Source organism: Nothobranchius furzeri, chromosome 4 (assembly GCF_043380555.1).
Source record: "Nothobranchius furzeri strain GRZ-AD chromosome 4, NfurGRZ-RIMD1, whole genome shotgun sequence".
In the NCBI taxonomy this organism is placed as follows: Eukaryota; Metazoa; Chordata; class Actinopteri; order Cyprinodontiformes; family Nothobranchiidae; genus Nothobranchius; species Nothobranchius furzeri.
In genome coordinates this window covers 66,486,667-66,493,229 of record NC_091744.1, presented here as the reverse complement: position 1 = coordinate 66,493,229, position 6,563 = coordinate 66,486,667, and positions in this window count along the sequence as shown.

The following is a 6,563-nucleotide window of genomic DNA, read 5'->3' as shown; positions in this document are numbered from 1 at the left end:
CCTATCTTGTGATGGTGAAAGCATCATAAAAGCACTAAGGAACAGCTGTTGTGAAACATAAGAGTTAACTCGGATAGTGTTGGGGAGAATACTTTGTAACTGTATTTAGTTACAGAATACCTGTTTTAAAATGTAGTTTGTAACATATTGTGTTACTTTGCTTAACCCTGGTACAGTATTCTAAATACTTTGAATACTTCCCCTTAAAAGCAGCAAGTCTATTAAATATTGTTGGCCTTTCATTCTGTGTGTTTTATCCATTACGGTTCTTTTTTGATGAACTGAGAAGGAGTGATGCCACCAGCAGTAGCAAAACTCTGAGGAAGGCTACAGTGATAGTCGAAACGTCAGCAAAAACAAGGTAAAAATAACACTTTTGCTGTGTTAACAAAACATGCAAGTCTATTAAATGTCACAATGTGTGTTGGTAGCTACTCTAGCAGGAAAACAGAGGGTGTATTAATGCTAAACACCATGTACTGACTGTGAAAAAATAAATAAAACAATGTACATGTATAAAAGTTTCTCATCTGGGTTGGTTTAGTTAATATTATGGGGGTGCCAGTCAGGTCTCCCTCCTGACTTATAGGATGATGGTGAGTGTTTAAGAAATTAGCTTTGAACCCAGTTTTCCTCTGTCACACAAGGACATATACTTAAAATGATTTTGTATACACCCTCAATTTCTATAAAAAGTGTAGGCAACCAGCAGAATAAAGAATACAGCACAGTCCATGAAGACTAATCAGCAGTCTTGTCCTTGATTTAGGTGTAGCTCCATTTTAATTTTCCTTTTTATCTTCTTTTGTCTTTGCCATGGAATAAGGAGTTGACAGGGGTGTGAATGGTTCTTCTAGCAGGACACAGGACACAATTCAGAAACTATTCTCCTCTGGAATGATAGGTGAATCCACGCCGTCACAGGAAGACACTCCACATGCTGACTCTTACTCCAGCACTTTACATCCAAGGGAATCAAAGGAAACAATTGGAGAAAAACCCAGGGGAGACACAGTGTGGCTTTCCTTTTGAAAGGTGAACTTGGGCGTGGTGCACAGGTGCTGAGCATTTGACATCAAGGCAGAGAGGAGGCAGGAAATGAGCAACGCGGTGCAACCTCAGGTTGTCACACATGTTTTTGATACTTTATTTATCAAAGTGTCAATAGATTATTTTTATGTTTCTGTATTGAAACTTTTCTGCGGGAGCTGCTAACCAACTCACAGCATGTTTATTTAGAAAAACGATGCATTATTTTATTATTAGTTAAGTGCTCGCCCCGTAATCGGAAGGTTGCTGGTTCGAGTCCCGCTCAGTCTGTCGCTGTCGTTGTGTCCTTGGGCAAGACACTTAACCCACGTTGCCTGCTGGTGGTGGTCGGAGGGACCGGTGGCGCCTGTGCTCGGCAGCCTCGCCTCTGTCAGTGCGCCCCAGGGCAGCTGTGGCTACATTGTAGCTCATCCCCACCAGTGTGTGAATGTGTGTGTGAATGGGTGAATGACTGATTGTGTTGTAAAGCGCCTTGGGGGGTTCTAGGACTCTAGAAGGCGCTATATCAAATACAGGCCATTTACCATTTACATATATTTTTTATATTTTATGTAGTTCTTTCACAATACAATGGCAGCCATTGACTGACATCTGTAGTGGTCCAATCACAGCGTTCTATTGGTTTGGTTGGCCAATCACAGGATGAGCCAGGTGGGCGGGATATTACTGCAACTGAGCAAAACTCAGATGGTCACAGCTCTGTAGTGTTCCAGTCACAGTGCTCAGTTGGTTTAGTTGGCCAATGGCAGCGTAGTGTTGGTGGACGGGATGTTTCTGATGCAAATGTGGCAACAGCTTGTTTAAAAGAACTTAATCAACTTTGGACCATTTTGACTTGGTTTTTTCTTTTACTCAAGAGCAGATAGAGTTACTTATGCTCATTCAGAAAAAGGACATTTTTGAATCTTTGACTGAGTATGGCGGACTGCCTCGTTGACTGATATTTGTAGCAGTGAGTATGTCACAATTTTTCTGTTAACCAATAGCATGTGGAGACAGTTTAAAAGAAATTGTAGATTCCACCCCACAACTGAGAGTTGTCAATGGACCGTGGCCAGACACGAGGAGACACACATTGCCCAAAATTTATTTATTAATCTTTCACGTGGAAAGTGGAAAAAACACAAGTAGTCTAATGGTATTACAAAAGTAACTGTATTCTAAATACATGTTTAAAAACATTAACTTTGTTGGAATACAGACACTCATAATTAATTTTCTAAATACGTATTGGATGTAGATGTATTCTGTTACACCCCAGCACTGAACACGGAGACGTTATTTTGGTAAGATACAGTAATGGAACCCAAACTGTGCTTTGTTATAGGGAACAATTAGGTAATTAGTAATGAACCAGGGACAAGTAGGTAGTTAACCAGTTTTTACTGGTTTAAACCCCCTGCCAGTCCAATAATGAAGACTTCTGTAATTCTCATCTATCCTGAGTAGTTTTTGAACCTTATATATTTTTTAATTTTTTAATTGTATTTTTTTTAAGAATTCAGGTATTTGCCAAGATTGGATAACAAAAAAATAGTAGTTCATGGGTAGGTACTGAGTAAGTAAATAGCACCTGCAGCTCTAAACATCGCACCAATAGACCCGACAGACAGCACTAAAGTATTTATTAACACCCACATCACGAGCCAGGGGCCGGCTAAGCAGCGGGATGCTCTGGACAGAACGGAGGCGCTCTGTCCAGCCACAGTCCAACGCTGCACATTAATTTTTCAACACATGGCCACGAGGCGACATGAAGGATGAAAAAGGAGGAAACACAATGTAGCTGTTGCTTATTTCACAGTTTAACTCACCACTGAGAAGATATATGCTCCGAAAAGTTTAGTTTAAATCAGCGCAGCCACTTCCTCCTTCATGCAGAGCGGCTGCTCGGCCACCTGCTGGAGAGGTCGCGCAACTGCACCCCAAAAAATTATCAGCCATTGTTTTAGCCGATAGTCGATACAGTTAATGACCCCAATATCGGCCGGCCGATATATCGGTCGGGCCCTAGTAACAATCTGTTCCCTTTCCAGACGGAGAATGTGCAGGCTACAACACAGGCCGGACCACACACGGAAGATAGTGGACCGCAGACTGGACTACACATGGAAGATAGTGGACCACAGACTGGACTACACACGGAAGATAGTGGACCACAGACTGGACTACACATGGAAGATAGTGGCCCACAGTCTGGACCACAGTGCTAATTTGGCACCAAAACTTAAATTTTCATTGACATGTTCAAATATATATATTTTTGGAGGGATTCATTTTTTTCAAGTTTTTGATATTCTTTGTGTAAACAGAAAGTGCCCTATTTAACTTTTTCAATTTTTCCAAATAAATGTTATTTGACTGATGCGGTGTAAGTACAATTATTTGGGTGAGAAGGTTACTCAGCTTTATAATAATCTTAATATGCGGTTCCTGCAGAACAATTCTAGCATCAAGATTATTTTCCAGCAACAGAATGCTAACGTTAGGATAATAGTCTAGCAATATTTTGCTCTCGTTAAGATAATGTAAAAGAAATATTCTTTTAACCGTAGGATAACATTCCGGCAATGTCACTCTAACCTTAAGATGATGGTTTGGAAACATAATGCTAACGTTACAGCAACATTATGCTAAAGTTCCAATAATGTTATGCTAACATTGCAGCAATGTAATGTTTACTTTAGTATAACATTCAACCAATGTTATTCAAACCTTTCAGAAACTGTATTTTAAAGTGTTTGCAACGTTGTACTAATGTTACTGCAAAGTAATATTTAAGATAACGTTTCAGAAACATTAATCCACTGTTCCATTATTGTTTTGCTAACCTTAAGATGACGTTCCAGAAACATTATGCCCAGCGTTGTTTTGCTAACCTTAAGATGACGTTCCAGAAACATTATGCTGATGTTCCAGCGTTGTTTTGCTAACCTTAAGATAATATTCCAGAAACAATTCTACTGTTCCAGCAATGTTTCGCTAACCTTAAGATAACGTTCCAGAACATTATGCTGATGTTCCAGCAATGTTTCGCTAACCTTAAGATAACGTTCCAGATACAATGGCCGATGTTCCAGCAACGTTTTGCTAACCTTAAGATAACGTTCCAGAAACATTTTTCTAGCCTTTAGATAACATTCCGGTAATGTCAGGCTAACGTCTTAGCAATGTTTTGCTAATGTTGCAACAATGTTTTTCCAAACAATAACAAAACGTTCCAGTAACATTGTAGCAGTATTGTAGCCATGTTATGAACATATTCCAGGAACGTTATGCTAATAACGTTTCAGTAACCTCATGCTAACGTTCCATTAATGTTATGCTAATGTTCTGTTAACATCATGCATAAAATAACATTCAAACAACTTTAGGCAAACATTCCAGCAATGTTTTTGTAATGTTAACACACCATTCCAGTAATGTTAAAAAACTGGACATTTCTACGTTTTTACAACATTCAAAATAAACATTCCCAAAACGTTCTTACAACAAATTTTTGTTAGCTGGGTATGTGTTCTTCAGTATGGGAGGAGGCTTCACTTTACTATAGTGGACATAAATGTAGTAGGTAACAGTTAAGTACTGAGTAAGTAATGATTTGTTCCTCCTCTATTCCTTAGATTCCGTTTAGCCTAATTTGTACTTCTCCGTCGGCTCTGTGAGGGAGAAACGTACACGCATTGATGGAGATGTTTTGCTTTCAGACTTCTTCATCAGCTGGGATTGTTGCAAAACAAAGCTGCACAAGTTATTTTTCCACTAGAGTTTAGTGAATTTAAAATATTGCTTAAAGAAGCACCATTTACAGCAACATGTGAAAGAGCAGGATGACCTAATAATTAACCTGCTGACTTCACATTTTCTCTGGGAAAAACATGTTAGTCATCACTGCTGCTCAGGAAGTGTGACTCATTATGTCAGCCCGATTCCATACATGTGAATTAATATTTGCATCATTATGTTAGTTTTATATTCTGCTGAATAAATATGAATGTGTTGAGAAAGTCAGCTCAGTTTGATCAGTAGTAAAAAATATTGCTTCAGTATTAAATTATGATTCCACAAAGCCTCCCGGGTGCACAGGGCTAATTACTGGGGATTTTTTCTTGCACTCACTCTCCTCCTCTGTCTCTGTCATAATCAATGAGCCTTGTAACAGTCAATTAGAACATAATTGGATTTGTGCATGTCTGAGGTGGAAAAACGAACGTTTGAGTGGACATAAAATAACTTATCTGTGTTGACAGCTCCAGTGTATGGGATTAGATTTGTGCCAATAGGATAAAGAAAAACACTTTGGAGATCAAACAAATAGACATTGAGAGAGGAAAAATATTGTTTCAAAAGAAAAACTCACTATCTGAATTAGCTTCAATGCGCTTTCTGTCACATGTATTCTGTATTCTCCATCAAAGGAATTTTATCCAGGACAGATAATCAATAATTAGTTAAATACATGCTTTTAATTATTTAAATGTTTATAAAAAATGTATATTTTTGTCTAAAAGCTATTTCTTTTGTTTCTTAGTTTTTTCTTTTTAGATTGAAAACTACTGCATTGCATTACAATGGAAGTGCAACACGGCCACATGCATCAACTGCAGCTGGTGAGCTAAGACACACCATTGTGGTGGGCCGGTGAAAACTCTGCTGGTGATAGATTCAGCCCCGGGGGTGTAAACCGTGGGAAATGCAGCAGGAGGGGGAGGAACCGCAGGAAAAAAGCATCACTGCTAGCAGGGGGGTGGCCCAACACAGCCTCCGTGACAATAATAATGATGATGGCTGGGTTAGTTTGGGAGAAAAACAGTATTCCATGTGGATCAGGCATTTTGATGAGCCAGCTGGATACTGTGGAGACAGGGATCTGTCAAATTCAGAACACATTGATTTTCTGTCAGTTTTTTTGGATGAGGAATTCTGGACCCTCATCACAACTGAAACTAACCAATATTCTCATCAATATTTAGAGAGGGAGGAACTGAAATCTAGCTTGAGAGATAATGACTGGTACGATGTAACTGTCCCAGAAATGAAAGTGTTCATTGCCATTCAGTTCTGCATGGGGCTTGTGGAAAAGCCTGAGATTGAGGATTTTATATACCGTATATATATATATATATATATATATATATATATATATATATATATATATATATATATATATATATATATATATATATATATATATAACAATTAAAAACAAAATAAACCAAAAAAGGGATGAGTGAAATGTGTTCATGACACTGAAGCTCCCAAAACAGTGTTCTTGACTGATACGCAGTAAACATAACAAAATATCAATAAAGTAATATATATATATATATATATATATATATATATATATATATATATATATATATATACATACATACATAGTTATATTAGTCTACAGAGGAATGTGTATAAATGTATCATAAACAATAACAACATTAAGAAAATAAGACAAAAACATAAGAAAAACAACAAAAATCTGCAAATGTGATGCAATCCAATTTAGCTGCCACCTG